The sequence below is a fragment of the Mustela nivalis genome (assembly GCF_964662115.1).
Source record: "Mustela nivalis genome assembly, chromosome: 10".
NCBI classification, from domain to species: domain Eukaryota; kingdom Metazoa; phylum Chordata; class Mammalia; order Carnivora; family Mustelidae; genus Mustela; species Mustela nivalis.
Genome location: NC_139029.1, coordinates 32,894,538 through 32,913,319, shown reverse-complemented (window position 1 = coordinate 32,913,319; position 18,782 = coordinate 32,894,538). Strand labels below are relative to the sequence as shown.

Genomic DNA, 18,782 nt, shown 5'->3' with positions numbered 1-18,782 from the left:
TTCTCCCTCTCCAACCGACTTCTCCTTCTCTAGCCTGCTTTTCCCCCTGCTTGTGCTCTCTCTCTGTGTCAAATAAATAAATAAAATCTTTTTTTAAAAAAGAAGAAGAAAACAAGAGGGTGGATGCTCTCTTTCCTCTTCCTTTATCCTCTCCCCCACCCTCCACAGTAGAGAGAGGGTAACCTTCTGGGAGTGAGGAAGAGGTTTCTCACCAATCTGCCAGCACCTTGATCTTGAACTTCCCGGCCTCCAGAACCATGAGAAATAAATGCCTGAAATTCGAGCCATCAGATCTACAGTATTTTGTTACAGCAGCCTGAGCTGACTAAAACAATTAAGTTTACACAGATGTGTTCAAGTTGAAATGATGCGTTAAGCTATATATTTATGATTTATGAAATTTTCTGTGGGAGTTATTTCAATTAAAGGGTTATTAAGCTAACGCATTCATGCACATAAAACCAAAAATCTTATTATTATCGAATAAATTAACTTTTCAACATCTCTAATTCATAGATAAATCTTACTGTGTTCATAAATTAAACAAACTATACCTCAGCCAAACACATGAAGACAATTTCACCAAGGGAAACTTAGGCTCACAATCAGGCAACTCATTCACATACTTAAGGGCAAAAAGAATATTTTCCCAACCCCCAAATACTAACTTTTAACCAATGAGCTCTCAATCCAGTCATATCAGAGGAAGCTTCTGGTTCGAAAAACAGAACGTAGTACCTTCTCAGAAGGAAAAAAAGTCAAACACACATTTCATGACAAAAGCATTTACCATTAAGAAGGAACCTCTAATTCATCTGCTCTTCCCCTAAAACCCTTCTATTTCCCCATTCTGACAGAAACATCCCTTTATTACACTGTGGGTATGAGGCTGTGATATCCTGCGGTTCTCCGTCTATTCCAGGTGAACCAAGTGAATCCGTGGAATCAGGACGTTTCTCAGCATAACTGACATCTAGAACCACCCCAGGCATGCAGCCAATTCTGCTTGGAAACTTACAGGCTCTGCCTCTTCTCTTATTTAAACCACCGTATTTAGTCTACTTTAGGGAAGGGGAAAAGTTCCTATCTCCACAGGCTTCGGTTTTCTCACATTTTTAAATAAAATCTTTGGGCCATTGCCATCAGCTACTCCCACATTTTGCCTCTATCACCATTTCCTGACATCTATCTACATGGTGAAGTTAGGAGAAGCCGCACAGCTCCCGAGAGACAGACAGACAGACACACACACACACACACACACACACACACACACACACACACACACACACCCTCTCTTTCATGGGCCTGCTTTCCAAACAGTCTGGAAGCCATCCCCTGGTAAATAATAATGTCTTTGGTGAATTTAGCAGCGTACCTATCGGAGTCTGATATTGCTTAAATTCTTAAAGTGTCCACTAGAGGACACTATAACACCACCTCTAACACCGATTTGAGGCAGAATGGCTTCTGTGAACTCCCGAGGGAAACTTCCTCTTCCTGTATAACCCACCTACATGGTCCTATCTGATTATTCCTTATATTAAGCACCAAAAAAAGAAATCGGTGGCATGAATAAGGAAGGAATGCAGCACCACCATCTATCCCCCTATTCTTGAGCCCTTGGTCCCCAGGCAGGATACTTTCACTATCCAGTCATTCCTTCCCTCAATGTGTATGTGACTGACACTGGTGCGTTTTTAGTGGAGTTGATTTGACAGTGCCGGACCCCTCTCAATGCTCCAGAAAAAGTCAAAGGGTTGGGTTGGGTCTAGGATCATTACGCAAACATAAAAGATAGGTTAACATTGTTGACCAAACCCCACCTCATGACCAGGCTGTCTCCTCTCTAGACCTAATTCTTCTCCTGGTCACCCCCACCTGCATCCTCTCCTCCCTTCTCCCTGGACCTTTTGTCTCAGGACCAGCTCTCCTTGTTTCCTCTCCCCAAGGCTGTTATATCTAAAGTCAGGACTAATCTCTCAGTAGCTCACCCAAGAGAATGGGTGCCTTCATGTTATTAGCACAACTACTTTATCTTAGAAAAACAAAAACGAGCAACCTTGAGTGTTGAAAACACCTCTATGACTGAGCCTTGATAATAAAACATTACTTCTTATACTTTTTGACAAAAACAGACATATCTAAACATAAATATATTCAAGATGGTGGCTTTTGCGAGGGCACGTGTTTGAGCCAGACTACCTCAGATCAAATCCCATTGCTTGCTGTTTACTGGCCGTGTAGACTTGGGCAAGTTACTTCATCTCTGCGCATCAGTTTCCTTAGCTGTTGGAAGAGGAAGGTATGAGCGTCTACCTACTTCCCCACGTTGGTGGTATGAAGATGATAAGAGTTAATGAATGTATTTACATGGTGCCCGCTAAGCCAATCAGAGCCGATCTTCGGGATTTGGAAGTACGGAAGCCAGGAAAAGCTTCTCTCTGTTCCTCTGACCCAACCAAGGCCCCTGTGATGGAAGACCTGAGCTGCTTTTGGCTGTGTGGCTCCCTGTGTGGATCCTGCATGGGGAATCTTGTGTGGATTCCGGAAGAGTCCCACCTGCAGAAGAAGCTGTAATGAGAAAGGGAGAGAGTGTCTGAGTCCCGGGATCTAGATCTACTCGTATTCTCTCTGGGCAGGAGTCAATGAACAAGAGTCACTAAGTGCCAGGCGCTAGGAGGACCACTTTCCAGGTATGGGCCCAGTAACTCCAATAACCGCAGAAGCGTAGTCCATGCTAGATAGGAGGAAAATTGCTCAAGATGGCAGAGTGCAAAAGCTGGGATTTCAGCCTGGGCAGCCAGCTTCGGAGCAGACAGTCTGCATGTCGGCCCCATATTCTTTGTTGTGGGGGGCCTGTCCTGTGCGCTGTGGGTTGTGAGCGGTATTCCAGGCCTCCTCCCACTAGACGCTTAGCACACCTTTCTCCCAGTTGTGACAACCTAGACTGTCTCCAGACACAAACGGATCACCCTCTGATGAAAACCACTGCGGCCACTCCTACAGTCTCCCAGATTCTTTTTGAATCGCTACCATTGAGTGACCCAGATGCTGCATTAGCCACAATTCAGGGCGACCCGATGCAAGTGTCAAATACAAACAACCCAATTTTCCTCACCCACTGGGTCACCCACAACACATTACTACCTAGACCCCGGGTTGTCTAAAACCCCAGGTCACTTACCAGCCTGTGTCCCCAAAACTTCCTGTCGCTGAGTTTTCTATAACCCATTACCTAGTGGCATCCCTGCCCTCTGTTCCCAACCAGAGTTTCACAGGGTCAGAGCCACAAAGCTCTTCACAGAGACAAGGCACAAAATACCCACGGAGGCGGAGACAAGGAGACAGAAACCCAGATGCCAAGACAAGGCAGGAAGAGGCAGAGACGCTCCCAGGGACGGAGAGAGGCTCTACCCAGCCAAGAGGGCCATAGCTGGTTATGCTAAATGGGTCACCAGGGACCCACCAAGGCCCTTCCCCCCACCTCAGGATTAGACCTGGGGGTGGGGAGGCTAGATTCTCAGGGTAAGGAGCTTAGACCCAGCGTGACAGCTAATCGCCCACACGAGACCTCTGTGTAGGTCACCTAGCCCCGGGCAGCGCCCACCCCCACAGCCACTCCTCCGCTCCTCCCATCAGGGACTCCATGGACAAGTTTTCACCCCTGAAAAATCACAGCCCGGAGGGCAGGGGCAAGAGGTCAGACCGTCCAGCCTCCCCTCTAGCTCTGCTACTGGGGAGTCAGGGTGGGGCTAGATCCACAGGCACCTACTGTGTTGGTGGGGGCCCGGGAGCCCCCCAGACAGAGATCTTGGGCTTTCCACTAGATTGTCTCTGGCAGGATCTGGCTGAGTCCAGAGAAACATCTCTCTGGGTTGAGAGTCATGGTGGGGAGCAAAGGGTCCCTCCTGTTCCAGACCCCTCACCCACAGGGCCCCTGAGGATTACCAAAATGAAAGAATCACGCCTGGGTTTTGGGGCAATAAGTCTTTAAAGCAGCCCCACCCACACACTGGCCTGGCCTGGTTGCCATGGTGATACCCCAGTTGCTCCAGAGGCGGTTGCCAGGCCTTGAAGTGGGGACAGGGGAGGCAGCGGATCCTGGAACTGCGGGGGGTTGGGGTGAGAGGTCAGTGCTCTCTGAGAACATTCCCGACCATGGCTGGGGGCTGAGTGCCCAGGTCTGTCTCCACTCCCACTCTCTGAGCTCAGGCCCCATCCGCAGCCTCCGGCCTCTACTTCCTCTGCGGCTCCCTGAAACGGACTACCTCAGAGGCCATAATCCACCTGTAGTTCACCGAGGGCAGGGTTCTGCTGTGAGGACTGATCAGTGGGCTCAGGCCCGGAGGCTGGGTGAGGAGCTCAAGCATGTTGCCCCAGGGTGAGGGCTCAGAGAGGTTCCAGGGAAAAAGAGAGGGGATGAAGGCTCAGCATAAATAAAGGTTCTGGAAAAATCCAGGCTAGACATAGGTACAAGACTTCAGGCTTGGGGCAAACACGCCCTAAATATGACAGGAGAGGGGCGCCTGGGTGGCTCAGTGGGTTAAGCCGCTGCCTTCGGCTCAGGTCATGATCTCAGGGTCCTGGGATCGAGTCCCGCATCGGGCTCTCTGCTCAGCAGGGAGCCTGCTTCCCTCTCTCTCTCTGCCTGCCTCTCCATCTACTTGTGATTTCTCTCTGTCAAATAAATAAATAAAATCTTTAAAAAAAAAAAATATGACAGGAGAGGGGCGCCTGGGTGGCTCAGTGGGTTAATGGCTCTGCCTTCGGCTCAGATCATGATCCTGGGGTCCTGGAATTGAGCCCCACATCGGGCTCTCTGCTCAGTAGAGAGCCTGCTTCCCTTCCTCTCTCTCTGCCTACTTCTAATCTCTGTCAAATAAATACATAAAATCTTTAAAATAAATAAACAAATAAATATGACAGGAGACTTCAGTGGGGGCTCAGGGACGAGGACCCAAGTGGGAGGACACCGATGGGGCTCAGGGGAGGATCTGTACTGGTGCCTCCCTTCAGTACTGACTTGTTACAAAAAACAATTGTTAAAATACTAAACTTCTGGAGAGAACCTAGATATCCATCAACAGATGAATGGATAAAGAAGATGTGGTATAGGGGCGTCTGGGTGGCTCAGTGGGTTAAAGCCTCTGCCTTCAGCTCAGGTCATGATCCCAGGGTCCTGGGATCAAGCCCCACATCGGGCTCTCTGCTCCGCAGGGAGCCTGCTTCCTCCCCTCTCTCTCTGCCTGCTTGTGATCTCTGTCTGTCAAATAAATAAATAAAATCTTAAAAAAAAAAAAAAAAGAAGATGAGAAGATGTGGTATATATACACAATGGAATACTATGCAGCCATCAAAAGAAATGAAATCTTGCCATTTGCGACAACGTGGATGGAACTAGAGCGTATCATGCTTAGTGAAATAAGTCAAGCAGAGAAAGACAACTATCATATGATCTCCCTGATATGAGGAAGTGGTGATGCAACATGGGGGCTTAAGTGGGTAGGAGAAGAATCAATGAAACAAGATGGGATTGGGAGGGAGACAAACCATAAGTGACTCTTAATCTTACAAAACAAACTGAGGGTTGCTGGGGGGAGGGGGGTTGGAAGAAAGGGGGTGGGGTTATGGACATTGGGGTATGTGCTTTGGTGAGTAGTGTGAAGTGTGTAAACCTGGCGATTCACAGACCTGTACCCCTGTGGATAAAAATATATGTTTATAAAAAATAAAAAATTTTTAAAAATACTAAACTTCAGGTAAATAACTTTTTGAATGTATGAATTAAAAAGGTCTTTTGTGGGGTGCCTGGGTGGCTCAGTTGGTTGGGCAACTGCCTTCGGCTCAGGTCATGATCCTGGAGTCCCAGGATGGAGTCCCGCATCGGGCTCCCTGCTTGGCAGGGAGTCTGCTTCTCCCTCTGACCCTCCCCCTTCTCATACTCTCTCTCTCTCTCTCTCAAATAAATAAATAAAATCTTAAAAAAAAAAGGGTCTTTTGTGGTGTATCTATACAATGGAATATTATTCCACCTTAAAAAAAGAATGAAATCTTTTTTTTTTCCAAGATTTTATTTGACAGACAGAGAAAGACAGTGAGAGAGGAACACAAGCAGGGGAAGTGGGAGAGGGAGAAGCAGACTTCCCGCTGAGCAGGGACCCCCAACAGAGGCCTCGATTGTAGGACCCTGGGACCATGACCTGAGCTGAAGGCAGATGCTTTTTTTTTTTTTTTAAGATTTTATTTATTTATTTGACAAACAAAGATCACAAGTAGGCAGAGAGGCAAGCAAAGAGAGGGGAGGAAGCAGGCTCCCCGCCGAACAGAGAGCCAGATGGATGTGGGGCTCCATCCCAGGACCCTGGGATCATGACCTGAGCCGAAGGCAGAGGCTTTAACCCACTGAGCCACCCAGGCGTCCCTGAAGGCAGATGCCTAACGACAGAGCCACCCAGGCACCCCAAAAAGGAATGAAATCGTGCCATTTGCAACAACATGGATAGACCTTCAGGGATTATACTAAGTGAAATAAGTCAGGGAAAGACAATACCATATAATCTCACTCGTATGTGGAATTTAGGAAACAAAACAAACAAGCAAGGAGTGTGTAAGGGGGAGACAAGCCAAGAAACAGACTCTTAACTCTAGAGAACAAATTGGTGGTGACCAGAGGGAAGGGGACAGAGGATGGGTGCAATAGGGGATGGAGATTAGGGAGTGCCCTTGCGGTGAAAAAAAATTATATGATTTTAAAAATATTCCTCTTTCTTTAAACAAAAGGGATTTAAATTCAGTTACATTCCTAGAGGTTTCTCTTAACTTTTCTTTTCTTTTCTTTTCTTTTACGGTTTTATTTATTTGTCAGAGAGAGTGAGCACAGACAGAATGGCAGGCAGAGGGAGAAGCAGGCTCCCTGCCGAGCAAGGAGCCCAATGCGGGACTGGATCCCAGGACTCTGGGATCACGACCTGAGCCGAAGGCAGCTGCTTAACCAACTGAGCCACCCAGGCGTCCCTCTCCTAATCTTTCTGAGATTGAGTTCTCTTATCTATAAAATGGGAAGAATAGTAACTGGTTTGTGGGTCATTGTGAGGACTAAATGGGAAAGTGAATGTGAAGTTCTTAACACAGAATGTACTCAATAAATAATAGTGTAAAAAAAAAGTGCACTTAGAAACGGAAGAGACGGTATGAAGCAAGAACAGCAGTAACCACGCAGGTCGCTGCCCACCAGCCGATGTTATCAGTCCCGAGGGCAGGAGTTCGTAAGGATCAATTTCTTTTCTCATTAAGAAAGACGAGGCTTTGTGGGGAGAAGGTGCACCCTTCATGAGGGAGAGGGAATGCTGCCAACCACAGTAGGAACACACTAAAAATCTGTAGCTTATGGGCTTTGGCATGTAGGCAGTAGGATAAACTTACTTTCTCATGGTACACTAATCAGAGAGGTCTAGGGCAGAAAAGGGGCTCTCTTTTAAACATTGACATGTAATTGACATATAATGTGTAAGTTGAAGGCAAACAACATATTGATTTGATACATTTATACTGCAATGTGATTACCTAACACCTCTACTGGGTCACATGGTTAACATTTCTTCTTTTTGTTTTAAAGATTTTATTTATTTATTTGACAGAGATCACAAGTAGGCAGAGAGGCAGGCAGAGAGGGGGAAGCAGGCTCCCTGCTGAGCAGAGAACCCTTGCCAGGTCTCAATCCCAGGACCCCGAGACCATGACCTGAGCCAAAGGCAGAGGCTTAACCCACTGAGCCACACAGGTGCCCTGATTAACATTTCTTCTGGCAATGGGGACAATCATGGTATAGTCTCTTAGCCATTTTAATGTTTATAATACAATTTTGTTGTCTTTTTTTGTTTTCAAAATAAAACTCCAGCAGCACTTGGGTGGCTCAGTTGGTTAAAGCACCTGATTGGTAATTTCAGCTCAGATCATGATCTGTGTGGGTTGGAGCCCCGAGTCAGGCTTCATGCCTAGCGGGGGAGTCTACTTGAGATTCTCTTTCTTCCTCTACCCCTCCCCCTGCTCATGCTCTCCCTCTCTCTCTCAAATAACTAAATAAATATTTATTAAAAAATAATAAAAACCCCCATTCAGTGGTTCTCAAACTTTATTTCAGGACCTCTTTGTACTTTTAAAAATAACTGAGGACCCAGAAAGTTCTTTTTTTAAAGATTTTATTTATTTATTTATTTGTCAGAGAGAGAGAGAGCGAGCAAAAGCAGGCAGAGTGGCAGAGGCAGGTAGAGAATCAGGCTGCCCGCTGAGCAAGGATCCCAATGCAGGACTCAATCCCAGGACCCTGGGATCATGACCTGAGCCGAAGGCCTTGGCTTAACCAACTGAGCCACCCAGGAATTCCCCCAAAAAGTTCTTTTTAAGTGGGTTTTATCTGTTCATATTCACTATATTCAAAGTTAAAAGTGAGAGACACTTAAAATACATATAAATTGAAAATAACAATATCCATGTATTACAGGTTAACAGGAAAAAAAAATGTCTACGAAAAATAGCTGTGTATTTTCCAAAATGAAAACTTTAATGAGAACAGTGACATTGTTTTACATTATTGTAAATCTCTTTAATGTCTGGGTTGACAGGAGACAGCTGGATTCTTATACCTGCTTCTGCATTCAATCTGTCACCATATGTTGGTTTGGCTGAGTTATGCAAAGGAAATTCAGCCTCACAATGTATGTCGCTGGAAAAGGGAGAAGTGTTTGAATAGACTTATCCACTGTGCTTATTCTTTCATACCACACCAAAACTCGCCAGGCATAGTTTCCTGAAGGTTAGTTGCAGTGTGGAATCTGAAACTCCATTAAAGAGGTTTTCATATTCTGTTACATGAAATCTCATGGGTCTGTCCTGCACCCTGAATGCATCTTTTATCCATGTGTGATTTTGAACATCACATCCCGGTCATTTGGAAGATATCGGTTCACTGAGTTATGCAGATTTTCCAAATACTGACACATTTCGTTATACAATACAAACAAAACAACCCCCCCCCCCAGTTCATTGTTGTCATCACCAACCTCATCAAAACTGAAACGATTTCAGGGGCACATGGGTGACTCAGTGGGTTGAGACTATGCCTTTGGATGTGGTGCCTGGGTGCCAGGGTGGCTCAGTGGGTTAAAGCCTCTGCCTTCGGCTCAGGTCATGATCTCAGGATCCTGGGATGGAGCCCTGCATCGGGCTCTCTGCTCAGTGGGGAGCCTGCTTCCTCCTCTCTCTCTGCCTGCTTCTCTGCCTACTTGTGATCTCTGTTTGTCAAATAAATAAATAAAATCTTAAAACAAACAAACAAACCTCTGTCTTTGGCTCGGGTCATGGTCTCAGGGTCCTGGGGATGGAGCCCCACGGGGGTTCTCCATTCATTGAGGAGCCTGCCTCCCCCTTCCTCTCTCTGCCTACTTGTGATCTCTGTCTGTCAAATAGATAAATGAAAAATCTTTTAAAAAATTTTTGAAAAGATTTCAAACTCACAGTAGCAGATAGATATTTGCCAAATTCTAATTTTCACTTGAAAGCTCTAATTTTATCAATGGCGACAAACACTAAGAAGTTGTTTCCCTTGAAGTGACAGGCTCACTTGGTTCACTTTGGAGAAAGTGGATGCCAAATACCCAAGCCTGACTATTTTTTGTCATTTGTTCTTTTAAGTAAAACCAGTGAGAAAAACGACTTTCAGCTCGTAAGTTAACTGCATAAGTGCTTTTCTCCAAGATTACTATCATACAACAGACTGCAGAAGATATGCCTTATGTATACTTCCCATTTGTCACAAAAATATTGAAAAGACACTTAAGGGTTGAAAGTTAAAATAGTTAATAATTTTACTGTTTCATCAAGACATTTTTAAGTGAAACTGGCCTTTTTTCCCCCTTTTATCCTTTTTCCTCTCTCTTTTTTTTTTCTGCGCATGCACAGTGGCAGACAAAATTCAAAGCTTGCTGGTACAGTTGGGAGCCACGCCCTGATTCCTCCTTGGGCATCAGATTAGAACTGCCCGCCTGCTGCCTTTGCATCACTAATGTGAATATTGACAAAGGGAAAACAGCAAATAAAAATTTGACATTATTATAAAAATCGTTTTTGTCTTGTGGGTCCCCTGTAAGGGTTCTGGAGACCCCTGGAGAACTTCAAACAAGACCTTGAGAATCGGTGCTTAAATTTGAATTAAAGAATTAGAGTGGTTGTATTGACTTTTCTTTTTAAATGACCCTTTTTGGGGGAGATATCATTCAAAGGTTCGTAAAATGCTCTCTCAAATATCCCATGGAAAAAAATGAAAGTCAATTCCATTTGTGGTACTATTTGCTTTACTTCCTCCAAAAAGGGGCGGAGAGAGGACTCAGAAGTGGTTCGGCCCCTGGGAGTGCACAAGGCATGTGAAGTCATCCATCATATGTGTCATGGTGAGCAGACACAGTCCTGAGACTGCAAAGGCAAATGGTGTTGGGAACTCAGGGCCCTCTGTCACCTTCCCCCACACAGTCTCAATAACCACACATGCCAGCACCAGACGCAGGCACACACGCACGTGTGGGCAGACGAGCCACACGTTTTACCATGGCCAATTTCAGACAACATCAGTGACAACCCCGACCATGGTTTATACTCACACAATGCAATCAGCCACATCATAGCCAACAAAAGATCCCAGTAGTCAAACACCCAACCTTATTGTTCTTGAAACCAATTCACGTTTTATAGTCACAGTTGGAGAATTTCAATGGCCATACACCCAGTCATAGTTACACTCAAACTATCAGTATGGCACAAAAAACATCTCCTGGGTTGCCATGCAACTCTGTATGCATACTGTTCACACGATGAGAGTGTAGATTTGGGAGACGGGACCAACTTGGACTCAAGTTCAAGTTCTACCATGTACTAGTTCTGTAACCTTGGGCAAATTATTTAACCTTCTTTAGCCTTGATTCTAGAAAATGGAGGTCATTCCTACCTTGTAAACTTGATGTGAGGACGACACAAAATAACCGGACAAGTGACAACACCTTGTCTGGCCAGATGTGCCCAGGAATCCAGCTGTAATTGCCATGTATGGCTTTTGTCACCAGAGGGCACCAGGGCTCCAAGGTGTCCATAGGGGGTGCAGGAAGAAACCAGGCCAGAAAGACTGGGATTCCTGGGAAGGATTCCTGAGGCAGGTGCAGACTGGGAAGGTGTGGGGGTGCACACGGGGATGTGCATGGGGCTGTACAGCCCCCGAAAACCCCAGACCCCAGTGAGGCTCAGGATACCAGAATGTGCTGCTGGGTAGGATGGGCCCCTCTGGGTGAGAATTCTGATGTCACCTAGGAAGCAGGACGAGTACTTACTATATACCAGGCCCTTTTCTATGCCTACTTCACACATACTTGATCCCCACAATACTATGATTGATGGTCACTGCTAATAGTATTCTTGTTGAGGAACATTGTAGAAACTGAGGGCCCAGCTTACCCGCATGGGAAATGGAAGCGCTGGGGTAGGAATGCAGGCATCTTGGCTTCAGAAACCCTGTTCCTAACCCCTGCTCTGCATTGCTCTCCCAGGGACCCCTCCCCTCCGCCTCCTGGGGCTCTGCCAGGACACCCTGACCCCTGCTGTCTGTCCTGGAGCTCAGCCAGACACAGCTGACCCTTTCCTCTTTTCCAGCCTGCTCCCTGCCTGCACCCTGGGCCTGCCCTGGTAAGAGGCTTATCAGGCGTGTGGGGGGGAAAGATAAGGCAGGGCCCCCGAACATGGCTTTATCCAGTCCTGCCATCCCCAGCTGCTGGGACTTTGGGGAGCTGCCAGCAGATGGAGCCCCACCCACCCAGCCCTATGCCACCCACACCCAGAGCCTGGTGTCCCTCCCTGGCATGTCACAGCTCCCTGTGATGTCATCATCTGTGGTGACATCATTGCTCCTCCTCTGAGTCTAAAGGGGCCACCGAGATGGGAGTTGGGGAAGTGGAGTGAGACAGGAGTCCCAGCCAGGCTCCAGGTCAGCAGGGTGGGTTGGGCTGAATGTCCCAGCATCCTCTCCAGGGTAGATGGTTATTTTTGGTATTGGCTGCTTCACTTAGAGCCACCCCTCTTCTGGTCTTCTCAATTCAAAGAGGCTCTGGGTCTGGCAGGGGCTGGAGAAATCTCCAGGACCACTGCAGGGTGGCTCTGGGTATGAGCCTCTAGCTCTGAGCCAGCCCCCTACTCCCCACAGGGAGGCCTGATGCTGGCGAACAGGGACCTTGCATCACTTCCCGTGGAAAGTGGCAAGGTGGGAAGCGACTAGAAGGATGTCCTGAAGGGTGGACAAAGCCAGACCTGTTCTGACAGTCACGTAGGTCAGCTTGCTTGTGTCAGCAAGTTTATGTTCACAGCCTCTGACCAACACCATCACACGCCAACAGCCGTTCCATCTCACGGCCAGGCCTTCGGCCACAGATGGCCACGTGGTGAGCCACACCAACACACCAGCAGAGGCACACTATCCTACCTCCCACATGGGAGAGCGGGAACCCCTCTCCCCTCATGTATTCCTAGAGATTAGCAAATTCCCAGTACCTTGCACACGGACACTCCTAATGCGGTAAGTCCATGGATGTCTGATTATACGGGACCTGTGACTGGGGTAAGGGTGGGCCTGGGAGAAAGCCAGCCCTTCTGTGTCCCCTCTTGGCCTCTGCGGACCCAAGATGGGGGCAACGAGGAAGCATAACTGCTATTTCCAGCACTACCCACAGCCCCAACTCCAGTGATAGTAGCTCCCCAGTTTACACCAGTCCCTGAAGGGCTCTGGGCCATGCAGGGGCACTGCTCCATCCCCTCCAGGTGGTTCTCTGGTGGGTTGGGACATTGGCACTCAAAATTGGGTATTAGGAATGTTGGATGATCTAGATGTTGGGTACCCCAGGCATAAGCCCACCTGGGTATTGGACCCTTGAGGCTCTGGGTATTGAGAACTCTTGATTTTGGGTTCTCTAAAGTGTTAGGAGCTCTGGCGCCCTTGGCATTGGGTATTCTGGATTTGGGGAGATCTATGATGTTTCAGAATCCAGGTTTTGCACGCTCTGGACATTGGGCCTACCCACCCACCCACCCCCAGACAGGGCCAAAGCCAACGTTTCCAGTCTATAGGCCTAATTTCACCCGGAGCTGCTAAGATCCAGCCTGACACCCTGCTCTGAGCCCCATGATTGGCTCATGCTGCCCCCTTGGACCAGACCCAGAGACAGCTCAACAGAATGATCTGAGGGACACACGGAACCCCACAGACATCTCCTGGATTGGGAACCAATTTAACCTGCTCCCTTGCATTAGGATAGGACAGGGAAGATGCCAGGTACTGAGCACTGGGCTCCAAGTTCAAGGAGAAAGAATCTGAGAGCCAAGCCCAGGCGGGCCACTCCCAACAATCTTGCCCTGTTCCTGAGGCTGGGACTCCAAGCAGGTGGAGATCAATGGTCAGAACAGGCTGCTACCCAAAACAACGATCTACCCTCCCCCAACGTCTCAGCAGGGCCCCTCCCCCTCTGCACCCCTGCACCAAGCTCCTTCAGTGCCCTCTAGAAGCGGCCCACGTCTGGTCTTATCCCTATTGCCACAGACACAGGCCCAAGCCAACTCTGTGTGTCCCAACAGAGGCCTTGATCCTGCAGGCTGATGACAACAAAGGAGGAAGCCAGCCAGCACTGGGGGATCCAACACTGGGTGCAGCCCTCCCAGGAAATAGCACTGTAACTGGAGGCTTGGGAGACACACCTTAGCCCACAGTGGGTGGGGCCCCACCGCAGGCTGCCTGCCCTCTCGCTGCCCGGCCCCAAGAAGACAAGAAGAAGCAGGTCAGCAGGTCAGCAGATTCCACTGGTCCTCTTGTCTGTCCTAGGCCTGATCCCCCTACTCTCCTGACAATGGTCCAGGCTAGCCATGCCCTTCCCACTTTGTGGGCCAGCTGCCCAGGGCCAGGAGCTCCCAGCCAGGGACGAAGGCCATCCAGTTCTGACCTGGGCTCGGCCCAGACCTGCCTCCCTTGGGGCCTCATTTTAGTTGGGGAAGAAAAAAAAAAAAAAAAAAAAAAAAACACACAGCTGCTCTCATCCCTGTCTCAGGGAGCCAAAATCTTTCTCAAGTTTCTCCTCAGGATTCAACTCACTGTATGGCTGCCTAAAGCCCTTTCTGGATCAAGGTGGGTAAAATACACACATCCATGAATCTCTCTATACGTTTACAAATATATTTTGTGTTCTGTCATCTCTGTCTACCAAACACCCCAGGGAAAATCTTTTCCCCCAACCCATGGACTAAGGTGATAACTGCCTCCTCACCTCCCCACTCCCAATTAATGCCTAACTATCCTCCCAGTAAGGCCTCAGGTTGCTGAACCCTGAGAACCTCACCCTCCCCTGTCCCCAGTCCCAAAGCCTGAGGGCCTCCTGGGCATCTGGTTCTGAGTCTCCTGAAATGCTTCCCTTCATACGGATGCCTTAGTGTGAGATAGGAAGTCTCCTCAGGCCTAATAATCATCAGACACTTCACTGATCTGCTTGGGGCCTTCTTGTGCCCCTTCACTCTCCATCTACTGCTCCAAGAGCCAAGGAGCCCAGTGAAACCCCCTCTCACACGCTTCCTTGTCCCCACTCCCTACCTCGGGGCCTCTTCCAAGAGACTCCAGAGAAGGAGGGAGAGCGAAACCAGAAACAGAATGCATGTCCTAGGCAGGAGTGTCAAGGAGGACTTCGACACTCCTGTCGAATTTGATGCTGCCAGTCCCCGGAGTTGGGGACACACACACACACACACACACACACACGCCACTGCACAAAGTGGTGGCAGTGCACAACAACTCCTCTAGCAAACACAGACCCACCTCCTCAAATCCACAGGGTAAGCGGACACAGGCCCAGCTGACTCCCCGGGCAGAAGTGCACTCGTGCACGCACGGGCACATGCACAGGACACTTGGCCATTCTTTCTAGAACAGAACAGAACTCTCTAACCTGCTGTCCCTGCTAGGTTTGGGAACAAGGTAAAAATGCAAATAATCTGGTGATAAGGTAAAGAGTCTCTCCAGATCCAATCAGGTCTCCAGTGTAAATAGGTTGTAAGGTCTGAGCCTACAGCCCTGGGAAGAGTTTGTGAAATGGGCTGTGTGTGGCCTGAGAGCACTCCTGTGGACAGGAAATGTTTGTGCCTGATACCTATTATCTTGCTCAATGTCTCTGATCGTAAATTAATCGAGTGGAATCTCACTTGTGTGACTTTGGTGTGTGCTATCAGCTTCTTGGAGGGTGACTGTCCCCAGGGAACAACAAGACCACAGTGAGAAATAGAGGCAGGGTCCAGAGGGCGTACCATCTCCCCAGGCTGGGCCCCTGCTAGGCAGATGCCCCTCTCAGGCTGGGGCAAGACCTGTTTCTCTGACTGCCAGTACAAACTGGTGGTTCTCACAAGGGAAGCAAACTTTCCACCAACTGCCAGGCATTGCTGCCCAGGGAGGCAGCCTGGAGCAATGTGTGTTATACACAAGGATACACATTATCTCAGCTCATCCTCTCCACTTCCCCAGGAGGAAACTGAGGCTCAGCAAACTCCTTTTGGAAAAGTCTCCCTTATCTAGTATTGGAACCCAGGTCTGACTCCCCAGGGAGGGAATTAAGGGGCCCAGATTTGTGTCTGCAGCCCTCAACACAAGCAGCCAAGTAGGGCTGACCAAACCAGTAGCCCAAAGAGCCTCCCTGGAGGAAGAATTACCCCTAGACCTCCAGTTCCGAGGATTAGGACCTGGGCCTTACCCAGCTGTGCCCATAGTCCCCAGAGGCACCGCTCCAAAGGCAATGGAATTTGCTCTGACTTCTCCCTGGGGGCAACGCAGGCGCAGAAGACCAGGGGCCTATAGGGCCAACTCCAGCCCCAGCCCCCCAAAGCGCCCCAGGTCTTCTGGCTTCATTCCAGGCTAGTCCGAAGTGGGCAACGACATCTGCTTCCTCCAAGGGCCCCAGATGGGGGTTGGAGGGGGGGGCGGGGGGAGCAGCAGGCAAGGGCGAAGGGGGCTCCTTTGTGGAGCCCACTCCCAGGGGTTATGGGGATCAATCATCTGAAAGCTGGAGAGACTTGTAATTTTATTCCCTGGGAGGAGGAGCCTGAGAAGTCGGCCAGTGGGGTGGGGATGAAATGGAGGAGGGGGGGGGCAGCGGCCAGGGGAGCTGTGTTCAGGGAGGGGAGGGACTTGGCTAGGTCTCCCAAGCCTTCTGCACTCTCCAAACTTTCACCAAACTCTTGGCCCCCGCCTCCCCGAAACCAAAACACAACAAGCTCTGGAGGAGCCGCGAGCGCAGCGGCGGGGCGGGCGGACTCGCAGCGGCACTGAGCCTCGGGAGGCTGATGCAACTTTCCCTTTAAGAAAGCCACCTGGGCGCACCGCGGTGCGGACCCAGCACGCCTGGGCCGGGGGCTGCAGCATGGTAAGGGGGCTTGGGGAAGGGAGCGCTGCGGCCCGCGCCTCTGTCTGTCCTGCCGTCGGTCTGGGTTTGGTGGCTCCTCGAGGCTAAGCCCTAGGACCAGCGGGCGTGAGTGTGTGTGTGTGTGTGTGTGTGTGTATGATCGGGCTTGCATGCGGGCATCTGTGGGTAAGAGTGTGGGTGCACGCACGAGGATGTCTGTCTCGCCACAAAGATCGGGGGTAGGTGCGCGCGTCTGGGTGTCACCGCTGTCACCAAGGAGCTAAAGCGAGCGAGAACGGATGGGGGGGGGGGCGCGCTCCCGAAGGGGGAGCGCTGCGTGCCGACGCCGGCTCGGTCGGGGGCGGCGGGCGCGGAGCTGTGCGGGCAGCGCCGGAACCAGAACGTGTCACGGTCCGTCTGGGGCGCCAGTGGGTCTGCGAGCCGGGGGCCTGCGGCGGCGGGGAACCGGCGGGCCGGGTCTGCGCCCCGCGTGCAGGCTCCCGCTCCATCTCTTCGCACCGCTGGCAGGCCTGTCTGCCTATCTGGCCCCTTCAGCCTGCCTGCCTCCCTATCTGCCCGCCCACCCACCGGCCCGGTTTGGGTTCCCGCGCGCCTGCGGGACCCGGGAAGCCGCGCCAGGGGGTTCCGACGCCCCCAGGATCTTTGTCCGCGGCTCCCGGCCACGGCTTTGGGAAGGGACTACGGCCGTGCAGTTATTTTGGGGCTGCTACTCCAGGGAAAATCCGCGCCCTCCCTACCCCAACCTTCGTTTCGGGTGCGTGTGGGGCGGGCCCGGGCGGCCACAGGTGAGGGCAGGGGCCTGGCAGCCGGGGGCGCCCACCCCCAGCCGGCGCCCCGCACCCCGCAGCCACCGCGGGGCGGTAGAAGGCGGCGGGGCTGGGGCGAGACGGGAGGGGGCTAGCCAGGAGGGCCGGGAGGGGCCGGAGCCGGCCTGGGGGCGGGACAGGGGGCGGGCACCTCGGCGCCCCGGTACTTTTCCACCGCTGGGGCCGGGGGCGGGGCCGCCGCCTCCACACCAGCTGAGAGGCCCACACGTGGCGGCTGATGTAACACCGCCCCCCAACACCTCGCACCCTGATTAAAGCGGGCGCACCCCGCTTCGAGGAATCAGGGTGCTACGGGCGGTGCCGCAGCTCCAAGAGCGACCGCGCCCCTGCCTGCCGGCCAGGGGCCTCCTCGCAGTTCGCCGGCTGCTTCTTAAAGGAGCCGCGCCCCCTTTCGGGCCTGCTCTCCGCAGACCACGCCCCCTCGCTGGTCACTCTTAAAGGAGCCGCGTCCCCGGCTCGCTGACAGCTTCTGCACAAAGCCTGGGTCTATTTCCTTGCTGAAACAAGCTTGATGCTGCGGTTGTTAGAAGATAAAGGCTGGGGTGGAAGTGGGGAGCGAGAAATAGAAAAGGAAAGAAGGACCTGAGACCTCCAAAGTGAGAGAGCATCGGAAGGTTGGAAAATAGTGGGTGAGGGAACCGGTTGGCGGCACTGAGCATGCCCGAGTGTTTCCAAGGACCGCAGAGAAAACGCCCCCTTAGTCGGCCTACACTGCGACTGCGGCGGTGCCCGCTCAGTGCCCAGCCCTGGGGACACAGAAGAATCACACGTTTTCCCTGGAAGATCTCTCCAGTTCGTGAGGAGCGAGATCTGGACATAAGTAACCATGCCGCGACACTACATGTGACGAGCGTGTTCATGAGATGTACACGCTTTGGGGGTACAGCGAAAAGGTAACTGCAGCTGGAGGAGGAAGGAAGGCTTCTTGAAGAGAATGCTACTGGGACAGGTTTTGAAGCTGGGTAGGATCTATACAGATGGTAATGGGGACAAGGATGCTCAAGGAAGAGGGAATTGCCTGCAGGAACATGGAGGCAAGAACCTCTGGGAATGGTCCCACATGGCCACAGGTGGCTGCAGATAGCCAACTTGGGCTCCAGGCAAAACTAGAAGCCATCCCCTGCTCCCACAGCCCCTCTGCCCCAGCATCACAGTGAATAGAATTTATGTTTCCTCCTTTGTCTTTCTCCTAAACTATGAGGTCCTCCAAGGCTTGGCTCAGATGGACCCTTACAACCGATTGACAGATAGCTCCCTCGGGGAGAAGGAAAGACAGAGCAAAGGTAGCTGGGTCCTGGACTACCCTCTCACCATCCATCCTTGAGTGGCTCCCAGGCAGCTCACACCCAGCTCACCTGCCTCCCACTCTAAACCTGCAGCACCCCACACTCCTGTCCCTAGGCCTGGCACTGGCTTTTTCCTGTTGCTCCTGCAGAAACCAGAGATCCCCGCTTGTCCCTCACCTCCTGTGCAA

General features: G+C 50.8%; 1 protein-coding gene across 6 annotated transcripts in view; it reads left to right on the top strand.

Annotated features, from left to right (window-relative positions):
* The first annotated feature begins 16,193 nt into the window (after nucleotides 1–16,193).
* Nucleotides 16,194–18,782, top strand: part of SLC6A9 (solute carrier family 6 member 9) — a 31,328-nt gene continuing 28,739 nt past the window's right edge. For 2 of the 6 annotated variants that reach the window (XM_082688302.1, XM_082688300.1), the window contains exon 1: nucleotides 16,260–16,481. The gene's annotated coding sequence lies outside the window, so the exon portion shown is untranslated. The other 4 variants (XM_082688296.1, XM_082688297.1, XM_082688299.1 and 1 more) reach the window with 4 other exon arrangements.